Consider the following 24,573-nt stretch of genomic DNA (forward strand, 5'->3'; position numbering starts at 1 on the left):
CCCTGCGCTCTGTTGTAAAAGATGACATGGATATTCCCATGAGGCCTGTCGACATGTGCACAGGCCTTGTGTTGAGTAAACACCGAGCGTGGGGAAAACAAACGGGTCAGAGCGCCCCTTATAGTTCGATCTCCTGCCCAATTGTGCCTTACCCACAATTTGAGTCCACTTCTCGGCAAATGGCTGGAATAGTATCACCATGCCATGGTCAGCTGGGGTAGTGCTTGTCTCATTTGCAGAAAATTGTCCAAGGTCAACAAAACCCTCAAGTCTTCCACATGCCTGCACGGAGATATTTTCAGAGAGCTTCATCTCATCTACCACAAGGCCTCCGTGGCACAGGAATTCGCCCTTTTCAGCCGTCTTTTCTTTGAGGGCCTTGAAGGTGTTCGGGTTAAACCCAAATCCACTTTTATAGTCCTTGACATATTTTTGTAAAGTTGATGGCGATGGGAGTTGCAGGATCTTGTTTCTACGTAGGTGCCTGTACAGGCGTGCACTTTTCATCCTGGAATGAAGTATGCAAGCCTATTAAAACAAGGTATGAAAAATAGGTATCTTCATTATAGGACAAAAATAGTGGTGGCCGGGACCACGAAAAAAGCTGTCATACGAAGCTCAGATCTGGTCGAGATTGGTCGTCATGCCTTTGTACATCCCCATAAAATGCCATCCGATAAAGCTTTCTGGTACTGTCCGTGACACAATGAACTTAAACCACTATAATGCAGTTTGTAACACAGTATTTATACAATGCAAACGTGCCAACTCTGATCCACACATTTTATATTGCTTCCTGTTTCCAACCATTTTTACATGCAAAGGCAGTGAGGGCACGTAAGGTTGGAGAAGACCCATAAGCCTTCTACCTGTAATTTAAGAGCTTTATTGACAGTTCAAGTATGTAACATATCTATTACCTCATGATAATGCATTCCAAGATCCACTCTTGAGCATAGATCATTCCCTTCGTTGATTTTCGTTGAGCGGCCTTAAGGCAGTGTCTCACACACATCTGCTGCTTGCGGGGAAGACCTTTGATCTGAAAGTATTAGGTATGTTTGCTTTTAATTAACAGAGGCACTAAATAATAATATTGCCCACTGTGTCCACTACTTCAAATAAGGTGATGACATACAGCAGCAAACACATGAAGTGGAGAGGAGCAGACGTCCTTTAAAATGTGCACTAAAAGTGCAGCCACACAGATGTTCAACTATGAAACACAGGAACAGGGATTAGAGCGTGTTTGTGGGGATCGGATTCAATACCCAGGTTCATGGTGCCTGCACAGGGATAAAGAAGAGTGATACTCACCTTTTCCTCAAGAATCGTATCCTCTATGCTCGCAGCCTTCTTCAGTAGACCCTCAACCCTACGTTGCAATGAATGGACTGTGTTGCTCCTACGCTTCAGTCGCTTCTGTAGTATTTTTGCAGCCTGGGTAGAATGCTTTGTCCGCTTTTTTGCTTTACTTTTCCGTGTGAGTAGCAGTTTCCTGACATACCTGCAGTGTAGGCATGACAATCCTGAAAAGATACCAAGGATAAATTAGGAACTACTGTTCGCGCATTGTAAACACCAGCCCATATCTATTACCTGCAGAGTGGACAGTCATCGCACATTTTTGGGCGATCAGTTGATTGTCCCAAATCCTCACTGTAGCCGAGGGTTGAACCTCCAGGGGAAGGAACTCGTGGAGCAGTCCGGCACCACAGCAGGTCTGGATGGAGTCAGCAGCTTCCAATTCTTGGTTGAGGTCTTCAATGCTTGCTAGGTCGACTTCTTTCAGCTTCTTTCCCTTTACATAGACCAGACACTGTGCTTTATGGTTTTGTAGCTCTGCCGTTTGTGTCTTCACCACCAGAAGCTTTTCGCTGCGGAGTTCTGACCCCGTCGAGTTCAGCGAAGATACCGCAAAAGCCACACAATCTTCCAATGCTGTCCTGGGGGGCTATGTTCGACAAATGTTTCATTTCTTCTAAACAGAAACGGAAGTGGCGAAAGTGGCGATATCGCGTCTGATAGGTTAGAGGCTCAAATGACGAAAGTTCCCTCTTTCGTCATTTGAGCCTCTAACCAATCAGACGCGTTATCGTCACTTCCGTCACTTCCGTTTCTTTTTAGGAGAAACGAAACATTTGTCGAACATAGCCGCCCAGGACCACGCATTTGAAGGCAGAGTAGATGAACACCACTTCACTTTGTTTTCGTGTGTCGCGCTACCTTCGTCCTCTTCGATATCCTCCGGGCTGCTCGCAAGCGAGGCATCACAACGAGCACGCTTCTCGCGTCCGACATTGGCACGAACATCGGAGAACTCTGAACGTTCCTTACGTTTACGGGGAAGCTTCTTCGTCAGGTATGACGGCAGGTTCGGAAATACAGTCGGGTACGCGTCTTGCGTTAGTGCTGGCCGCTCTCTTTTCAGCTGCACGATCTCTCCCTTGATGACGTGAGGCTCATAAAAACGTTGCACGAACCTTTCGTCGAAATGCAGTTCACAAACGGCCCACGAGGGCTGCAGTGGTGTGTCCCCACGGGGAATACTTCGGGACCACAGAAGAAACCGTTCACTCTCTTTGGGCACCGAAAATAACGCGCACTTTCGCTCAGCCGAGCGGTAACCCGTCTTGCACCCAGGCACACAGCAGTGCCTGTTCCTCGGCGGCCGCTTCGGCGCTCCCCCGTCCGCCATTTCGCTCACCTCGGTGATTTCATTTGTTTCATGCCTTCAGTCACTGTCCTTAATCACTCCTCGGCCAAATTACAGCTCATGCTCACGCTCACCAAGCGTCCTTTTGTTTCTCTGTCTTGCTTCACCGGCTTCACTCCCGCTTCGGCACGGGGGCACGGGTCCGTCTCGGCATCCCAGGGTGTCGTGGCGCCACCTATCCACGTCTTCCTCAAACGGCCCGCCCTTGTCAATGGGAGGGGGAGCTCGCTCCGGACACCAAGTCCTTTAGCCACCATATCGAAGCTTCACAGACATCCACGAGGTGGTTTTTGGTTATTGTTTTATTCAGTTTAAAATTCGTTTACTCGCGTTATCCTGCGGAATATTGGTATCGCTGAAGTCCTATTTTAACCCTCTTTATGTTCAAGCAAAGAGATGGGCTCTAGAATTTGGTTTCCGTACCCCTTTAAGCAAACTCTTCTACAAACGCGACTCAACCGCCGGTGAGAATGGGCCTGCGCGGCTTCGAGCTCCATGTTGCCTAGGAAACCGTGTACCAACGTTACTATAAAACCACTCTCTTAGGATGCGATGCACCAAGGTCGGGACGCTCTACCTGAAAGAAATCACCGCTGAGGCAAGGTTGTATAAAAACAATATTAATTGTGCTGAAAAACCTTGAAGCTAAAGATATTAGAAAAGATCACGCGCACGTCATTTGGTACTAAACTCTAATAAAATTTACAAGAAAAAAAGCTTTTTCTGTTTGTTCTTACGCATTAACATGCTTTATGCAAGCTGAAGGTGACCACAGTAAAAAAAGAAGAAAAAAAGAAGATTAAGAGTGGCGAAATTGTCGAATTTATCTCGGTCTCGGTGGACGCCAAGGGGCCCAGGTTTCAGCGGTGAGTTTCCCATCTGATTGTTCTTGCAACGTTGCCGTGTAGTAAAATTCGGAAAATGGCTGAAGGTACAACGCTCGCTAGTCCATTCGCTACCAAAGCTGGTGCATCCCCGGTCGCGCCTGCAGAGACCTAATTGCCAAAGCCGGCGAGTCGCCGGGCGGTACATATTTGCGGTTTCAAATTTAACTAGTTGATGGCGCGCTATAACTACTTACACTTGCAGAGTTTGGATGTATTACCACCGCACGGGTTATGGATCTTTTCTGCTAATTCGTGCACGTTTACCATTGCGACATGGGGGAGAACGCCACAGCCAAAAATATCCCGATCTCTATCAACCCACGGCCGCAGATGACAACAGGAGATTGGCCGTTGTATTCAATTTTCAATCAATGATTTCACTGTCCAACAAACTTTCACCATGTCGAATACGCTGTCGTCCATCTCCGACGCCATACTTGCCAGCGAGTTGCAATGTCGCAACCGGTTTGCAGTGCGCGCGGCACCCGGGTTTGAAAGCATTTGAGAGAAAAGGCACTGCAGCATTGCCACAATGTACTGTTCGAGGCTAAGCTGAAGTGGTGATGATGATAGCGTTTATTTCACTTGCAAACGTGAGTTCCGTCTGCCATGGTATGACGCAGCTTCTCTCTTCGCTTGAGACTATAGGGAGTTTTAGCGAGTCGTTTTTTAAGCACACGGTTCCGAAATCACGAACGGTGCAGCTGGTCCGTTCCGTGAAACCGTACCTCAAATTTGACATACTTTAGCGAATCGTGAAAGTGACGCAACCGTGTAAACGATGATGATGATTGGGCTTAACGGTGGCGCCATCTTCTAGTAAACATGTGAAACATTCTACAACGTGTAAATCCGTGGCGGCTCGTGTTTCCGGCGTACGACTGATGTAAACAAGACGGCCGACGTAACATTTGCCGGTCGGAATTTCAAGAACTGCGAAGCTAGATCGAGTAAAAAGTGTCTGAACGACCGTAAAGGTATGTGGTGTGTCTCCGTCATCTTCAACTTGAAGGATCGTTCACGTTGTGTGCCGTCGAACCAAATCATTTCGTCTGCTCGCGGTCGCCACGGCAGCTAGTCTGCCCGCAGATCGCAAAAATTTACTAGCATGCACAGTTTACAGCATTCACGATCGCTTACCATTGTGAGCAGTCCTCAAAATGATTTGGTTCAACCTCTCAAATGAAGCAGACGAACAGGACGGCCAATCGCCTCCCGCTGTCCTAAGCCTAACGCTCGGCTCGGTCGGCGAAGGCGGTCGCCGAACCGACCGCCATCTTTTTTTTTTACCCGAGTCGTGAACGGTGCTGGCTGCGTTGCGGTGACGACTCCAGCGGCTGGAATGGGAGAAACGAACGAGAAGAGCCTCCCGACTCCCCGAACGACTCGCGCGCGCATGCGCAGTGGCGTCGCGGATACGTTCGAGGGCGAACCGTTCGTGTGGAAACGACCTGCTAAAACTCCCTTATAAGATACGCTAGATGGACAATTTGGTCATTGCATCACAAATGGAAATTTTATAATGGCCACACGGACTCAAGCTTCCACGACGTCGATTCATATCAAACCAGATATGACATCCGTAAAAAATATATGTTGAGAACGTGTTTCTGCGTACATTTTTAGTCGCCAGTTGGAAGAGCCATCATATTTTGAAGGTTGTTTCACAAGGAGCTATCTTTCGGAGAAAATAATTTTGACGCCTCACAGTAGAGACGTAGTCAGCTTCCGTCTTTAATAACTGGTTGATAATGATTAACACAGCTAGCCGGCTCCGGTTCTGGTGTGCCAGCAAAGGTGGAAAGCGGGACGAGAGGGAGCGAAATTCGCAAAGCTCGGGGGCACCCGCATGCAGGCAAAGCCAAGCACAACCGGCCGCGCGTTATCAGCGTTGCCAGATATCAGAATTCTCAACACGCGATTTAGATGTTGACGCAAATACTACAAAATAAAAATTAAATGAAAGAGTAAGTAAATAAAATGGGTTTGATTGTAAGAAGAAACACTTTTTTTTAATTTTTCCATGGAAAATAAAAATGCTTTTGAACACTTTGAAATGTGCTGAATACGAAACAGCGTACCGCGCAGGATCACGTGGTAGTTCGACCGACCCTCATTGAGCGAGAGCCGCTTCGACGCCTCGGCGCGCGCGTCTTGTTCTGGGTCGGCTAGAAGTTTTGGCTAGAAACCAAACGCTCCTGCGAAAACGCGCGCCTGATCGCAGGAAATGACGTCAGTTTGACGCCGACGCGCCTGAATCCAGAGCAAAAAGCGCATCCGGTCTGCGCTTCAGCCGGTTTCGGCAACTTGCCGAGTTGCAAAGTTTGCCGGTTCGGAAACGTTTAGACAAATCTGCGTCGTAATATTTGACGTGTGGTCTTCCTAGGCGTTACTGAAGAGGACTGCATTGTTTTCTTCAAAACCAAAAATGAAGCGGAGTTGCCCTTTCGGAAAATGCCTCTCGCGCCCTTCCTCTTCTCACCCTATCCCAAGAGTCACGTGACGTCAGGGGCTTCTTTTGTGTCGGCTTTTCTTGTAGGGATAATCCTCAAAAAGCGCTGAATGAGCGGCTAGCTGCGAGCGCGACAACGACCTTGAGACTTCCAGGCGTCTTCCCCTCATTGTCGCGGGCACGCTCAATCCGCGAGACTGAGGACGCCAGTGCGGTCCAACGCAGACCCGATACCGCTCGGTCGGTGGAGATCAAGGAACGCGCCCCGTGTGCTGGGGTCGTTGCAGCAGCCGCCCTCTGGCATCGCGCGGCTGCTGGAACTATTCCCGCGTCTGCACAAGGATTGGCTTGCGCAATAAAGGGTTCAGGTCGTCGATAATACATTTCTTTCCGAGACATATAAATCAAGTTGCTTTCTCTAATACCGTCATTACTGTCCGAAACATAGGTCTCCCTCATAGGTTGTTCATCAAATTTTGAATTATTTTGCGAACTTATTCGTCCTTACCTCTGCTCGATGTTTGTTTTATAACTTGATAAAGACCTTTAAATATTGGCGCGGGCTTCCACGATCAACGCTTTACCGAATTTATCAAATATTCGACAAGACTAGTGTCAGGAAGGTGGAAGAAGCAAGCCGCAATTTTGGCTTCTAACAAAGACGGTGCAGTCGTGAAATAAGTCTTTGCTTCACCTGTATCCACAACGCCTCATCGTTTGCACGATCATAATTTCTTAGTAACATAGGTGTATACCACATTTTACTCATAGTTACTATAGATGTGGCCCGACAGGCTTTCCCGTTATGAGCGAGTCGACTTTTGAATGACCGGTGGCTCTCCTGAGTGAGAATAAATATTATCATCTTCCCACAACAACCACACCTTTCTCTCTCCCCCCCCCCCTCCCCCCCTTTCTCGAATCGGGCAGATATCAGGCCACTTCAGGAAGACGTCTGCACACAGGGTTTTCGGCTACTCGTTCTCAACACATTCGAACTTGGCAGTAAAAACATCGCATGAACGTCGCCTAATTATTTGCAACCTAAATAATGTGGCTCTACTGTTAGGACTCAATCAATTTCATCATCAATCATTATTTGTTATGATTTCATGGTGAAAGTATGTTCGTCGTGATGCCACAGAAGTGGTCGATTCAAATTTCAAAGGGAGAAAAAGGTCCTCGTATTTATTTTGCGGATATAGTCGCTCCTGTGACGCTCCAATGCGTAAGGTCTAAGCACCCGAGGCAGTGCGTAATACTTTACAAACTGTCATTGACGATGAAACATTTGTGGGAAGTGCGTAAAACTGTTTACACCATATATTGTAGCACTCTAAACAAAGGCATACCTACCCGCAAAAAAATGTCGCAATTGTCGCAAAAAACAAAACAAAACACATATTAGCTTGCAAAAATTGTTGCCTCCTTCCCTCCCTTCCCTCCTCCCCCCCCCCCCCCCCCCCCCGCCGCTCTCTCTTCATCTTTTTCCCCGCGCCACCACAAAGAACAGCGGCCCAGCCAACGAATTTCTACCAAAGCCTCGCTTCTCGGACAAAGGACTCAATATATGGTAGTGAATCTGTCAGGGGGTTTGTAGAAATAATAGGCGACTGTTGAATCTAGCCTTTTGCACAAATCATGCCCGGAATATTTCAATTTTCTTTCCACGTGATTAGAAGGCAAGATGGTGGGGGAATTCGTGCGTACTAACATGCTGCTTCTAAGAGAGAGTGCCAGATTTATAGTGCACGTCAATTTACATGTAGATAGTTTAATCACTGTACACAAACATTATCGGCCTGGAGGATCACATGGAAGCATGGCGAAAGCAGCTTGCTGGAAATAGAAGTCTCTATTGAATTGCACTGGTGCGAAAAATTATTACGTATTTTTGTCTTATTTCTGGGCGTAAATAAAAACTTGCGTTTAGAAGTCGAACATTGTGAGATTTGAGGAGCGCCGAAAGGACATAAAAAACCGGGACAACCACAACAATACGAGGCGCCTTGCGGCATTCAGCTTGTCCTGGTTTCTTGTTTCTCCGGAGCCTTTCAAAAGTGGATGAAAAATTATGAACCGGCTGACCCGACTTACCACATTAGAGCAGTTCATTTTCATTACGACAGGCTCTCTTCAAACGTCCTGCATAGCTCAGCTTGTACCGGTCCGTTTTTATTTTCGGTTCCTTTCAAAAAGTGAGCTCTAAGCCACTGGACAAATCTACCACATTCATAATTTGCGAAAACGAAGAAGTGGAAATGCGACAAAAGGAAAGACAAGGGGGCCAAAATCTTTTGCAAGAAACACACAATATTCTCTGCAGTTTTGTCTAACAATTTGATATGAAGGTATACCTGGATGCCTGCATGATTCGTTTAGGAAATAAAGCGAAACTTTGCGCCGGATCATTCTACGTGTATGTCCACTACCATTCGATGATATCATGTTTTCGACTCCGTATCTCCGATCCTTTTGACACCGGAAATGTCTCCCAGCGGTGTTGTGCCCGTTACCGAAAATGGGTAGCGGACATTTCGCCGAACGTCATTTCATCGAAAGCCGTTTCATCGAATGAACGGACATTTCATCGAACGCCGTTTCAACGAATCGCTAAGGGCCGTTTCATCGAATCGCTAAGGGCCGTTTCATCGAATTTCTCTGTTATGGCTCTGTACCGAGTTTTGGGGAATATCAGTGCTTTATAGATGTTTCACTTTGCATTTGTTTAGACCAAGGTAGTCACTTGTAAAATTGTTTTGAAGGTTGTGTCGAATTACTAAAAATAAAAACAATTTCCATAAAAAGAAATAAAAACAATTGGGTATGCGACTTACTGAAAGGCTTTACTCATGTACATACATGACTGAAACCACGACACTGCAAATAAAGGACAGACACTTGAAACAATTTTAAATGTCTGTGCTCTCTCTTTTTGTCTCATTTTTAATTGTTTCATGTGACATGGAGAGTAGTCATTGTTTCATAGAGCCTTTCTTCTCGAAGCAGGATATGTTCACGATGGAACTTATCTCGTCACTGGACCCAGTGATATAAAAACAGAAACAAAAGAAGAAGAAAAAAATCAGAGAGAATTAGATGAAGTGTACAAAAATTAAAGTAAATTTTAAAATATTACACACTTTAATGTTGTTCGATGAAAAGGTGTTCGATGAAACGGCTTTTATGAAACGGCGTTCGAGGAAACGGCGTTCGATGAAACGGTGTTCGATGAAACGGCTTCGATGAAACGGCATTCGATGAAACAGCATTCGATGAAATGTACGGACGTAGAGAACAATCAACGAAATAGCGTTACTCGTTAGCTTGGAAAAAAGCTAACGGGTTACAGAGCTTCGTTTCAGTTTTGTAAATGTAACGAAATACCTGTGTCGTTACTTGTCATGACTAACGGACGTTACTTTTACGTTAGTTTGTCGTTACTTTGTGTTTCACTGTTAGTATATGACAGATGTTAGTATATGACTGTGGAGTCTCAACCACAAACGTGCCTATAAGATTGTCGAACACTTCTTGAGAAACGGGAGTTTGATGCATACGGTCGATCTTCCTCTGCTTCCTCAAGGGTGTGTTGGGAAAGTGGGTTGTAGCTTCGGTCTTTCGTTTCTCTGAAATTACTGCGAACCCTGTCAGCTTCTGCGAATATAGGGACTGGCGGAAAAGAAAACAATTAGGACTGGTGCGAAGCACCGCTGTTAATTTCTAGTTATCAGTCGTGTGGAACAACGAAAGATTAACTAAACTGCATCACGAATTAGTGTAGAAAAAACCGTCTAAATAAACCGCAACCTTAAAGGGGCGATGCAACGATTTCTGTATTTTGCGCAAATGCCGCTTAGAACGGAATCCTGACGTTAATAACCTGTGAAATACCCGTTCGTTTTTCACCACACGCAATCGAAGTCACCGTAAAAAATAAAGAAAAACGAGCAGAGTTCACCCCCTCAACTCGCAGCCAGAACAAGCCGCCACGTGATGTGGAGCCGATTATATGCCGCCAATGTTGATCATAGCCATGCGCTGGGGTTGGCAAGGCACAGGACACGCGCTGCGTTCCAAACATTGTTATAGTTCGGCTGCCGTCGTCATTGCAGCGATTGGACACAGGACACTACCCGAATGCTTCTCGAGCTATAGATTATCACGAGCCCAAGTTGAGTGCCCACGCAATGCTCGGGTCCAATCTATGAACCGCATTCAAATATCGTCACTGGGCGGTACTGCTACCACCCAGCTACGTCATCAGGTTTTGCGAAGGAAAGATTGAATGAAAACGCTCGGTTTTGTCCTCGAAATTACAGCGCAACAAAGGAGTTTCTTGGTCAGTGGCGTTGCGTGCGAGTATCCTTGAGTCCCACTAGTGCCAGTAAGCTCGTTTAAAGTGAAAAATATTCCAATTGAATATCGTTGCACTGCCCCTTTAAACATATCTCACATAGGTGTGTTTATATACAACTTCTATGATTAATTTATTTTTCTTCTGAATTATACAAGTAACTAAACTAAGCCGTTTTCGAAGGCTTTTTTCACTAGGTTACATTAATGAGCATCGTGAGATGTAGCTGAAAAACTGCGACTAACAAAACTATCTCGAAAGAAAGGTGCGTTATTTTGGCTAAGAAGCCAAAATAACGCACGACATTTTAACGAAAAAAGGTAAGTGACATTGAAGAATAACTCTTAATGTGCTTTTTCAAATAAGAGTTCGACGTCCTGGATGTGCTCAGCAGTTTGAGTTTCGGCATACAGAGCAGACATTTAAACAGCAAATTGTCTGACTTCGTTTCGGTCAGATTAAACATAGCACTTAAGGCTCAACTCCATGGGACGAATATACAGCGAAAAATCGACGAATTTAGCCTGGCGGCTTTTGCTCTGCGCGTGGCATCAGCACAGTTGGTGCTACGTCAAGCGCCAAGCGAGCGTGCCGTCGGGCGGCGTTCGTCAGTTATTTGTCGCATAATTCGCTCCACGGAGTTTAGCCTTTAGCCCGGGCCATAATAACAAAGTTTCGGTGGTCGTTGCCATCTTGCACGAAAAGTGAGTGCGAGATGTCAGTGAAAAGGGCTTTTATAACAAGCGTTCCAAACGGCCTTGTTGGTTAGAGGCAGAAATTGCATGACAAAGGCAAGTGTACAGTACACGGAGTGCTCACAAACAACATACCTTATAGCCACACCGGTTTTAGTCACAGTCCGGTTTAGGCTACACAAGCAACGAAAATAGGACACCGATCGCTTAAGTCTTAAGATAACCCATAATAGTGACCAAAGAAGATTATTGGTGATTATAAACGAAGTAAAGCGCGGGCCATACTTTGGTTCTTATTACATGCGTACTCGTAGTATCTTTACGTGTATATATGATTGAAAAAGGTGGCGAGCGTTTATAAGCCCTTTAGCCAGACTTGTGCCCGTTACTTCAAAAAAGTAATTAATTACAGTTACAATTACTTGGCCTAAAAAGCAGTCTTGGGTCGTACCGCGTTACTAGTAACGCGTTACTTTAACTTCGTTACTTTTTTGGTAACCTGTAACTGTAACGAGTTACTTTTTAAAAATGTAACTTGTAACTGTACTTCTATTACTTTTTCTGAGGTAACGATGAAAGTAACGACGTTCCTTTTGTCGTTACTTTCCAGTTTTTTATGTATAATATATCACTGAACGAGTACAATTTAGCCACTCTTTGCGCTTTCCAAATTGTTCTGACATTTCGAGTGTCAAGTTATCTTTTGCACAAATTAACTTCTGAATACGTTCTTTCTCGCCAGTCACAACCCGAATATAGCCATTTGTAGGTTTGGTGAAAAAAAAAAAGAGTAGTTATTTTTAGCACGCGCTTGTACTTTGTGACTAAACACTTGCATCTTAGTATCCTAAAGAACTATCTCTTCTGCGGTTGTTCTTTTTTCTGCGCAAACGCTTTTTAATCGGGTGAATCAAACGTCTCCATAATAAACCTGAGACGAAGGAAAAATAAAAAAACGGACAGTACAACGAAGTCTCTAACACAGCTTGAAAATTTATTTAACAACCATCGTCTTATATACACGTCACCGACCTCCAAAACAGTTCAAAAGACCTCCTCGCCCACTTTACACAGTACCCTCACCCTCAACATAAACCGAACAACGCACACAAAGCAAACACGCCCAAAACACAAAGGGACGCTAACTCGAAAAGGGAAAGCAGGAACTTCCGCACTTGACAAGGTCAGACCGAACCAGACATCACTTAGAAACTCTTTTGTTCCCCTAACAAAAAACAAACAAAGTTGCCCGAAAAAAAAAAAAAAAAAACAAGGAAGAGAAGAATCCGAACCACAAAACAAGTGACCCAGCACTTAACAAAAAAAAAATTATAAACCTAGAAACTTTTTTGTTCCCTTATCAAGAGCTAATGAAGGTTGACTAATACAGTTTCCGAAGCTTAAAATACGTAAAGTTTCCTTTAACACTCTCGTATGGCTATTTTTTTCTCTATGTACGACTTCTGTACCCTCCCACTCTGGTACACAGTTGTTACACTCGCCTACATGTTTAGCAATTTCAGAGTTCGGTGCATTATTTTGAACTGCCCTTTTCTGCTCTAATAAACGATCATTTATACAACGACCAGTCTGTCCCACGTAGGAGAACCCACACCGCAAAGGAATATTATAAACGACCTCTTCTTGACAAGGCACCGCTGGATCCCGGTGTATTTCGTACACCCCAGACCAGTCCCTGAAAATGGCGTCAACCTTTCGAGCTTGTTCTGCGCTTTAAATACAACATTAACGCCAAACTTTGACGCCACAGACTTGACATTGTGTGAGATGGCATGATGAAAGGGAACAGACACCCTATTTTTTAACACTGTTTTCTCCGGGGGGGCAAAGACAATCCGGTCCAACACTTTCGACACCACGCTGGATATTACCACCTGTCTATAGCCCGCTTCCAAAAGGCGCTCCAACTGCAAGGCTACTGCCCTCTCCATCCAATGTACACAGGACTTTCTGCAAGCGTTTCCTATTACAGAAGCAATCACACCTCTCTTCACAGTTTTTGAATGGCAACTATCGGCGGCCAGTAATAACTTTGCCGCCTCTTTCCCATACCTCCAGCAGAGACCACTGCTGGTATACAGCCTTAAATCCAAATACTGAATTTCGCCATAAACAGGCTGCTCCTCTGTAAAAGTTAACCGAGGGCATTTATCCAGCACACATTGCTTGATCCTCTGCACCGACGTTTCCTCAAAGACGCAAATCAAAATATCATCCACGAATCTCCGGACTATAACCTTAGCATCCGGCAAAGAAGCTAAAAAAACACTGACGTGATGATCCAAATGGTTCAAAAAGATTTCCGACAAAATTGGTGCGATCGAAGAGCCAATACACACGCCCTCTCTCTGAACGAACAGATCACCCTTGTACTCAATAACCGTAGAACTCAAGTAGTACTCCAGAATACTCATGAAGCTGTCAACATCAATTCCAGACGCGGATTGGAATTTTACCAAATTTTGCTCACACCAACCTTTTACCCTCACCAGCAGCTCAGTCTGTTCCATGGAATAATAGAGATCCTTAATATCTAAAGTTAAAGCACTGCAAGGCTTCACGCGTGATAAGGCGTTAACAACTGAATCAGCTGCTCAGAGTTTCTTAAAGACAAGGGACTATCAAACTCTACTCCTCCTAGACATTTCTGCACGAAAACAGACAGGACTTTCTGCCAGGTGCCGTTTTCATTTACAACAACTCTTAAGGGACACTCCGGTTTATGATCTTTTAGCAAGAACTTCAACCTTAAAGTTGACTGCGCCACTTTCCCCAAACCCTTCACTACGTTATAAAAGTCACACTCATCTAACACTGCACACACTCTTCGCTTGGCCTTTTTCAAATCACCAGTAAAAGGCTTAAAAAGTTTAGTAATCGCTAGATCTGCTTTCTCACTAAACATTCCATTTGACAAGACAGCGAACTTTCCTGATTTGTCAGTTTGAAGCACGGTCAGATCCTTACTTTCGAGATCTTTCTTCACATCACCAAATTTTTTACAAATAATTTTATCCGTCAGAAATGACGGATCCACCAGTCTCGACACTCTTTGCAAGGATGCATCAATAAACAACTTCTTTTTTTCTTGGTCAAGAATCCTCGTCGAAATCGCAAGCACATCCGAAACAATGTTAACTCTCGAAGGCCTTATATCTAAGGAAAACTTGGGCCCCTTTGCCAAACACACTTCGGTGTGTTTGGTGCTGACGTCCTACCGCAGTGCTGACGTCCTACCGCAACGCTCTCCAGGATCAAGTCAAGCAACTATGGGAGGTCCGTGACATCATTTGGACACTAACGCATGGAATGAACTATTGTCACTCTGGAGAGTATCGTTCGTGGCGACAGTTGTTGTCGCAAAAGAAAGAGCTGTGTTTTGGGGGGAGTAGAAGAAAGGCTTTGGCAGTCATGACAACAGATAGTGAAAGGTTCACTAAAGATACTTGTGTGCAGGCCCCGAAAAGACCTGTCAATCTGTCAAATGAGAAACTGGATGTAAGAACCGAAGTGTGTTTGGCAAAGGGGCCCAAGTAACTGTAACGAATTACTTTTTAAAAGTAACTTACCCAAGACTGCTAAAAAGTAATGGATAACCGTTAAAAATTACATCCGTGAAAAGTAATCGATTAATTACTTCGTTACATTACTCGATTACTTTTGTGTTACTCCGAAGGAACACGAAAAATACACACTATACACTGCGTGTTTGAAGGTGAAAATTTTGGGCCCCATCGAAATTAAAACAAAAATAAACATATTCATTACTTTCTACCCAATATCTTAGGTTAATAATTTTAGGAGAACGCATATATAAAGTTTTAAAAAGCTTGAACAGGTGCTCAAGATGCGACGAATGCACTTGGGCGGTGGAGGCACGCACACCATTCAAATTAATCCGAGTTTAGAATCGGCGAGCTTCCAGATGTGGTTTTTTAATGTTTGCTGCATGCTGCCTAAATATGGGCTGGTTTACCTACTAAAACGGACTGGCTGTGAGACCAAGATGCGGTACTTGGCTCTCGGTACATCTCAAAGACTCCTCTTTGATGAAGGTTGTTATCCGGCCGAATGACCGACTTGATCTTCTTTCTTGATCACCAAACTTATCAGAACCAAGACGTCACACAAAATATTAACGCACAATCTCTCAGCTGAACTGACTTTCCCGCCTAGAAATTATTTAAGAGAGCCAAACTTTCAGTGAACAGCACACTTCCATGTCTTTCACGCGTTTACACTACTGGCGGCTTCACAACTCCAGTGTCCAAATGAGTCACCGTTTATTCTGAAAAAACTCGGGCTATGTTTCCTTTCCCTAAAATGTCGGTCTAAGTTCCCACAGGCTCGACCCGCTGTCGAGAACCCAAGCCGTTTTGTTGTGCTCCCCGACTAGCATATTGCCTGCTGTCGAAAGTTACTGTTTAAACTGACAGCTGGGTTGGCGCTAGATTTTTCTTTGTTCCAATGAACTGCCGCCATCACGTCTCGTGTTTTTGCCCTACGCATCCGCTAGTGCAAAGTCAAGTGAAAAAAGCCACATAGCTGATTGGCCCAGTTAGTATTCAGCTTGCACAGCGATGTCAAGGATGTGCAGGGTCGAGGTCTCAATAGCCTCTCTGTTCGCGGGGTGAGCGTGGTATAGGCGGAAAAACCCAAAAGCAAAGCACGGTTTCGTTTAAAAAAAAATTGTTTGGGGGAGCAAGGCGCGGAGGAGTGGGGAGGGAAGAAGGAGGGTAGAGGCGGGGGAAGGAGGAAAGGGAGCGGACGTATGCGCTACGGTCACCCTGTCCACGGCCCCACTCGACACGAACCTCACGCCGCGGTTTTATGGTCCATCCGTTTTCTGCTCTTTTGTAAGCTCCGAGCAGTCCGTTCGTTTTCCAAGAAGTCGAAGCCTGTTGCCTTTCTGTAGACTGTCGAAACCTCCCAGCCTGGCTGACCGTACGAACGAGTCGAGAAACGGTCTTTGGCTGGGCTGTCGTGCTTTCCGTGAATTCGTTTCCCTCACCAGCACCTCACGAGAGTCTCGTTACCATGCCAAAAGCGCGAATGCTGTTGCATGGCCCTTCTTCCACTCTGTTTCTCCCCCTGACGGGACGGAAGAATTGTAACGAGTAATTTCAGTAATTCGTTACTGAAAAATTAGCGAGATTACATTACAAATCACATTTTCAAAAAAGTGACGGATTAATCACTAAATTACAAGAAATGTAATTAATTACAAGTAATCCCGTTACTTATAAAGGATTACTTCCAAGTCTTCCCTTTATCCTAAGTTTGTCTTTCATGTCCAAAAACTTTTTTTTTTCACGCCGGTAGCGGCAAAGTAAGGGCGAAGCAGACGAAAGCCATCACTATTACTGCTACGAAATTTGTCTCTTTATTTAGAGAAATGGTATAGTAGCCTTGACACGCAACCAGGAACTGCGAGAAGGATCACGCGGGCGCAGCGTCCAGCATAATTCGGTCTTTGAGTGCCAGGAAGTTGGGGGCTAACCCCGATATAAAGAAGGTGCCGTCCGTGGTGGTTACGCAGTCTTTTGTCTAGTTTTAAGGCGCTATGGGAGAAAGGATGACCAGAGGATTTAGCGGGAGGCGACCTACTGAACGGGAGTCGTCGTTACCCAGCGAGCGACCCCACCTTTGTACCACGGCGGCAGGGATTCTAAAAGATGGTGACGTCTTTCTGGTGACGGACGCTTTTCAATCCTGCGATAAGTTTGCCACTTATTTTGGTTCAAAGCGTGGGAACGTCAATGCTTCCAGATTTAGCGTTTATCCTTTCTGTTTTTGACAGAAAGAGAATATATTTATTTTGAAGAGAAAGTCTTGACCAGCTGGAGTAACTAGGAACGATTCGGCAGAATCGTTCGAGCGGCGGCAGACTGTTGCCTTCTGAGCGGATGTCTCTTTCCAGCGAGACGGCTTTTCCTTCAAGGCATGGCGACGGTGGCCTTAGTAGTTTCGATACAAAGACTGCAACAAGGACGCTCAAGAATTCGAGAAAGCGATAATCACGCGTCTTTTGGTCCCGGCTGTGGGGACGTTGAAAGTGTCTTCCGAGGGAGTTTGAAATGAAGTCGTTTATGCATAGCTTTGTTGGGGTTTCTTTGCCATTTTTTGTAGTGCGCAGAATAAAAATTAGTTTGCTTTCGAACCACCATGCTGCCATTTTTAATCAGAAGTAACGAGTAATGGCTAACGTAATTTTATAGCAGATACCGTAAAATAATAAGAACATTGCTTTACTGTTAAGAAGATATTCCCCTTTAAACAACAGTCCCCACCGCCTGGGAAGAACGTAAGTGGCTGAACGAGACGCCTCTGGGTTTTGCGTCACGCCTGCATTTCAAGGGTCAGACTTGCCGCTCATTCAAACTGGAAGCGGATCCGCGTTCGCAAGGCGGTTGCGAACGCGGTTCTAAAAAGATCCAGTAAATTGCACGCGCACTCGATGACATCATGCGCGTGCAATTGTACTGCATCTTTATACAACCGCGTTCGCAACCGCTTTGCGAACGCGGATCCGCTTCCAGTGTGAATGAGCGGTTACTGGTTCCCGACACCAGCACGATTGACGGCTTCGCCCAGGTATTTGAATGTTAATTGATACGGAGAAGAAGGGGAAGAGCGCGACGCCTTGCGGCCGTAGTGCGTTCTGGCTCGCGTTCTGGCTTGCAGTCAGATAAAAAGCCCACCGCTGAAAACCACCCTGTCCACGGAGTCTAAAACACGATAATCATAAAATGGGAGTGTACGTAGACGTATAATTATCCGATAAAAAGTTCCGCTTGATTCCTAAACGAATAATGCCGGCGTCCAAGTATACCTTCATATCAAATTGTTAGAACTGTAGGGAAGATTGTGTGTTTCTTGAAAAAAGATTTCGGCCCCTCCCATCCTGTCCGCTTTTCTATATGCCTCAAATTACGCGGACGAATTTTCCTTTTGTCGCAATTCCATTTTGCTGCTTCCGCAAATTATGAATGTTGTAGTTTGGTCCAGTGGCTTAGTGCTCACTTTTTGAATGGAACCGAAAATAAAAACGGACCAATACAAGCTGAATTATGCAAGACACTTCAAGAGAGCCTATCATAGTGAAAATGAACTCCTCTAATGTGGTAAGTAGGGTCAGCCAGTTCATAATTTTTTATCCACTTTTGAAAGGCTCCTGAAAAACAGGAGTCATGCGGTTTAGAGAAGCTCGTTTTAGCGAACACCGTTTTACCGACCCCAGTTCATCGAATGCCCTTATAGAGAAACCAAGTTTAGAGGAAATGGCGATGAGCCTCCTTTTAGCGAATTCGGTCGCCGCGATCGGCGTGTGCGGATAACTCTGGTGAGTTAACATTTTTGTAATGAGCCGCCGCGGACTGCCGGCCGCGAAGCGGCGAAAGCGCAGCGGGGGGCTTGGGTTAACACGCGAACCAGTGATACACGCGCGAAGTAGAAAACCCTTTTTTCATTAGCGTCCCCTTTTCGATCAACGGCACTTCTCTAAACTGAGGCTCTGCTTTCCCTAAACTATGCTTCGATAAACCGTGCCCGTTCTCTAAAACGTGCCCGTTCTCTAAAACGTGCTTCGACGAAATGGCATTCTATCAACCGTAGTAAACTCCTGAAAAATAAGAACCAGGTCAAGTTGAGTCCGGATTTTTTATGTCCCTTCGGCGCTCCTCTAAACGCACAGTGTTCAGTTTGTAAACGCTGTTTCTATTTTGGCACGGAAATAAGGCAAAAATACGCAATATTTATTCGCACAGGGGCAATGGAATATAGTCTTCTATTTCCAGCAATCTGCTTTCCGCCATGCTTCCATCATGACACAGGACCTGTCGGCGGCTTTGTGATTGATTCGGGAGAGCCGGGGGGTCCTCGCGATGTCGCGGTGTGTGTGTGTTGACAGGAGACCGTTCGGCAACTTTGAGCTGACGCCGTCTGAGCTTATCGTTGGCTGGAATGTACGGGGGCCTGAAGAAAGGAAGAGGGAAGGGGGTAGGGCTTTTGGGAAAATGAAGAAGAAAAGCGGAGGCATCCGGTCTAGAGAAGCTCGCTTTAGCGAACGCCGTTTTACCAACCCCAGTTTATCGAATCCTTTTATAGAGAACCCAGTTTAAAGAAAATGGCAATGAGCTTCCTTATAGCGAATTCGGCCGCCACGAAGCGGCGTGTGCGGGTAAATCATTTGAGTTAACATTTTTGTAATGCCCCGCCGTAAGGGCCGCCCAGACTAGCGAGAAAACGCGCGTGGCACGCCGATCGCGGCAAGTAACAAAATGTCGCCGAAGCACAGTCAGCGCCACGAGCACGTGCAGAGACACGCCCTTTATCTTGCCGCTTAACCGATTTATCGGCGCGCCGGGCGCGTTTTCTCGCTAGTGTGGGCGGCCCTGTAGACTTCCGCCGCTTTGCGGCGGAAGCGCTGCAGGGGGCTTGGGTTAGCACACGCACCAGTGATACACGCGAGAAGTAGGAAAGCCTTTTTTAAATATTGTTCCCTCTTTGATAAACGGCGTTTCTCTAAACTGAATCTATTCTTTCTCTAAACCGTGTTTCGATAAAACGAGCCCGTTCTCTAAAACGTGCTTCGATGAATTGGCATTCGATCAACTGTAGTAAACCCAAGAAAAGTGGGGGACAATGGGCAGCGAGTGACGTATAAGTTTGTCCTGTGAAATGAAGTTTTTAGCTGAGGAAGTGGCCGAGTGGCTAACTAGGGTGCCTACATGTTTCCGCCGCTCCGCTGTTTAGGGTGGCGACAACGTTTGTGATACCTGTGGCCGACAAACCGGTGTTGCCTACCTCGTCACCATGGCAACCTGCGCTGTTTTCGTCGACCATTTTGTTAGACTCGCCGGTCCTGTGCTCGGACTACGCCGCTAATTGTCGTCAGCGCTAGGGAGCGCCCACCGCTCTAGTTCTAACGGCGAGGCCCCGGCGTCCGATGCCGGTCTGATGCGTTTTATTTTGTCGCGGAAATTCGCGTTTCGTTAAAAGCAACGCACATTTCCTGCTCGCAACTTCCAATTATGAAACACCCGAATAAAGAGAGCGACAGCCACCACGACCGCCATCCTGCTGAGTCTCCGACTCCTCTCGTGAAGGGAAACGGAAGTGGTCTCACAGTGTTGCCGGTGTTTTGAGACTACAGGCATTCAACGTCGTTTACGTTTAGCGAAATAAGAAGTGGAAAAAATTGGCGGTGGGAGAGCATCTCTGAAAGGGTAACAAGAAGCTAGCGCCACTCTAAAGCGGAGCAAAAACTTTGCAGGCACAGCAGGGCTAACCCGTCTCAGCTGAAGGCTTCATAAACAGGGTAAAAAGGTGACCTGCGCTCATAGCACCCTAGCTTCCTTGTATTGCCAGAAATAATTTGTGTCGCTCAGTGAAGCCAACACACTAGACAGGCTCAACAGTGGCACGCATCTCCGACCCTCACTATAGCCGCCATCTTGGAAAATGAGTGGCGCCGGAACGGTATATACCTTCCAAGTGTGTGATTCGTATCCTGCCAGTGGTACCTCAGCTAGATTAAATATCAAAATCCACGTTGAAAAAAAAAAAAAAAAAGTTTACGGTGACTTCATTTGCACCCGTGCCGAATCACGTTTCACGTAAACGTAATCTTGGGCACGACGAGGGGTCTTCAATCATAAAAATATTTTGATTACGATTATTTGCAGTACTAAAAATTTGAAAGTTAAGCAGTGAAGACAATAGTGTTCTTATAAATATTATATACATTTTATTTTACACTGTTTGAATACGCTGCCGTCGTTATGTCCTTCAATTATTGGCTAGCTTGTGGCGGACAGGGAGGTCTTGCAGGACCATATGATAGGACCTACACTAAACCTGCCGCGCTTCGAAAAATGCTAGTCCAATGCATAAAAGCTTGTTCAAGGCGGACGGAGCGTTGCGCATCCGGCAAAGCGCATTCGGTCGCTGCCCGCAGCGTTTTTTTAATTTTTTTTTTCTTATTTATCGAGCAGGGAAATAATTTTTAGTCAAGCAGCAGGCCCCCTTTTCGGCGGGTTAAGCCGGATTAACGGGGGCGTCTCCTAATCCATTCTGCGTGTTGGCTCCTCGGGGGAGGGCGGCGAAGGAAGGAAAGGAGGGCAGGCGAGGAGGAAACGTGAAAAAGTGGAAAGCGCGAACTGTACGGCGGCCTCGGCTTAGGCCCCGCCAACGCTCGCAGCAGGGCGAACATGTGTGGTTACGCCCTTCCCCCCGCGGTGCTCGGGGCCGGAGAACTCCAAAAAAACGCGGCGGTGGCGCCCTCTACTAGCATCCACAGAAAGAGCAACATCTTTGGCGGGCATGTTTTAAGAAAGCTAGTTCTTTGCATAAAAACAAACGAAATAAACTCTTTTTGTAGGAACCTTTATTGGAGATTGGTACAAAATGGCAGGCACGGGATGGCTTTTAAAAAATTTGTTTACAAGCTTTTGCGGCATAATTACTATTGTTTTTATACAACCTCGACTCACCGGAGATATGAGGTAGCGCGTTCAGAGTAGGGTGCGTGATGACTTCTGTGTGCATTCACGGTACGTCTGGAGGGGAGACGACGGTTGGCAACCTTCAGATCCCTGTTACCTAGTCTGTGTCGGCTACGATATTGCCGATGAAAGCCAAAATGGAAGAGTAGCAGTAGACGCTATCGAATGCGATACTCTGAGCCAGTTCAAATAGTTATGCTGTTTTCTAAGTGGTTGCGGTGGGAGAAATGGCAGAGTTGGGATCGCCGATATTTAGGTTTCAACGTTCAGATCGGTGCAACTTCTATGGGAAATGTTCCATGGCAGTATACTGGGTTCTATTATCGTTGGCTGTACTGCTGTTCCGCTGTAAGGTGCCCGCAATAGTTACCAAAAGGCTGCCCGACTGTTTCCTAATGTTGCGAGACAAGTAAGGAACACCCGCAAAAGTATGCCACGCAGCTGTGGCATGACAGACTCTAGCAACAAAAGCAAGACATTGTTGCTCCAATAGTGGGGAAGCACTGTCGTGAGGAGCACTGCCTGGTCATGCAGTGCAAATGTTGAGAAGATGCATGCGGCAACAGTTGGCAAAAAATAATGTTCAGCTACAGTCCAGTTGTGGCACGCAACGTCTGCCGAATAGGTTTGAGCAACAGTCAACCAACAATGGTGTCCAGTGTTTTCGCAACAATTCCTCGACAATCTATTCCAACCTAGCGCGAAACTGTTGTGTCGTACGGTTGGAACACTTTTGGAAAGCAATGTTTGGCGACTGCATTCTGGCAGTGTAAACGCAAACTGTTTTTGAACCCGCCACGGGAACAGTTTAGCAACATCAGGACAGCACACATTTTGCTGGGGAAAAGCAATGCTTCCGTTACTGTTGCGAGCATGAAACAATCAACGGTTGACCGACACAGTTGCCGTAGTGCTTTAGCAGCGGACACTTCTGCAGTGTTATGACTGTTGCTACAACATTGTTGCGCGATTGCAGTAAAACTGTTTTTTGTTGCGAAACTTTGTTGCGCCGACTGTCTCCACAACATAAATTGTTACCTGGGTAAGGGCCCAACAATCAAAGATGTAGACAAAAAAACAAAAAACGCGAACAAGCGAACCCACATTAAAAATGCAATGTAACGGCACATTCAAAACTAGTCGTTAGTTTTTTAGAGAGCAGCAGTTTCGTAGGACGACATTGTTACCCGTTGAAGGTTATAAAACGTGCAGTACAACTGTTAGTTCGGGGTCTTTAACGTGCATTACGCAGTATATGTGGTCCACGATCGCACGACGGTAGGATGCAGATGGGCGACTGAACCCAGGGTCCCTGCTAAAGCCCCCTATTGAAGGCGTTTTTTACAAGCACCGCCAACCATTGTTGGCGAAACGCGCAAGACACGTGCCACGAGCCGGTGCTCCGCCGCCATTCGCTTTCAAGGGCCAGTCATTTTAGTGCTGCGCCGCCATTTGCCTCCAAGGGCCACTTGAGACACGGGCCTCGTGCACTGGCATCTTTGAGGTTATTTGAAAGACCAACGCAAACACATCGAGGAGATTTAGTCTCTAGACGTTCCGCCAACATTGGGTTCCGAAGCGTGAGCTCCGCGCTTTGAACGGAGTTCGCGCTCGAGCATTTCTCCACGTGCTCTGATCTGCGGTGCCACACCACACTCGGCCAACGGTCCCCCGCCGCACTTGGTTTAGCCTGTGAGCTGAACCAAATGAGCTATGCTTAGAGTATCGGCACTTTTTCCCCCAAAATTATTCTGGGTGCCGCCACCCTTGGTGGTTAGTAACCAATCAAACGCAACTGCCGATCGTCATGATTCAAAAGTTTCGGTGTCAGGCAGCTCGCGTAATATTGCTTTGCTTCGTCACGAACTGTTTAAACATTTGTAGAGGACGGAAGGGCGTTTCCTGTGATTTCAAAAGCTTCAGATAACTGACAACCATTATTTTAAGCACCAAGATGTTTATGAAGCGTAACTTACTTAGTTGTTCTAGTTTAGCCCGACCGCATCGGCATAGAAAGAGAACAAACAGCTTGACCTTGCGCTCTTGTCGCTGCTTCAGTGGCTTTATCAGCCCGTAGCGGTGGCTGCGTTCCGAACTAAGGTAAAGCAAAGCAAATATTCAGATCTTAGGGTTTCACATGACAAACCAACAAAAATCACTTAACACACCCCAATAAAAAAAATTGCGGGTTTATTTTGACTAATTGGAGATCTTTTGACGTGCAACCGAAATCTCCGATTGTCCTCCGTCGGATTGCGGGCACCTCGGCCGATATTTAAACCCAACAAATATAGATTTATGGGCCAGCGCGTTGGCTCAGAGACACTGAGACAATTTAATGCTTTGTGTTTTGTATTAATATCCTTGCCACTTAAGAGCCACCGAGGTGGTTTTTGAAACAAAATATAGTCAAACCATTCCGACAAGCATAGTTTGATTGCGAAAATGGTGTTTTCATGTGATAAAAACATTAAAATATTTTTGCATACGTGGCGGAATCTGAAATGGCAGAATGCATTTTATGGCGCCCATTTCATTTGGATCGCGTCGGGAATGCGTACCGACGCACAGTAGAACCAGTCTTGGGTAAGTTACTTTTAAAAAGTAATTCGTTACAGTTACAGTTACTTTCAGAAAAAAGTAGCGAAGTTACTGTTACAGTTACTGCAACAAAAGAGTAACTCGTTACAGTTACAGTTACTTTTAAAAAGTAACGACGTTACTTTTCAGTTACTTTTCTATAACACAAAAAAAAATATTTGAAAAAACTAAAAAACGCCTCTCACAACATTTTATTGCATAATATTAAAAAGTATGCTTTTTACTTCATATTGTAACTTAGCAGCAGTTGCTTCTCGAAGTTAGTGTTTGAAAGTTTCCACGCCAGAGAAGTGGCGCAAATCAAAATACGAAACATGAGCAGTGCGGAGTAGTGGCGCT

General features: G+C 45.7%; 1 long non-coding RNA gene across 1 annotated transcript; it reads right to left on the minus strand.

Annotated features, from left to right (window-relative positions):
• Nucleotides 1–387: 387 nt before the first annotated feature.
• LOC121835984 lies at nt 388–1,399 on the minus strand. The gene is made up of 3 exons (XR_006077751.1): nt 1,318–1,399; nt 921–1,042; nt 388–508 (listed from the first exon to the last, which is right to left on the minus strand). It is a non-coding gene; the product is annotated as an uncharacterized LOC121835984 (long non-coding RNA).
• Between the last annotated feature and the right edge of the window lie 23,174 nt (nt 1,400–24,573).

Source organism: Ixodes scapularis, unplaced genomic scaffold, assembly GCF_016920785.2.
Source record: "Ixodes scapularis isolate PalLabHiFi unplaced genomic scaffold, ASM1692078v2 PGA_scaffold1__304_contigs__length_218370807, whole genome shotgun sequence".
In the NCBI taxonomy this organism is placed as follows: domain Eukaryota; kingdom Metazoa; phylum Arthropoda; class Arachnida; order Ixodida; family Ixodidae; genus Ixodes; species Ixodes scapularis.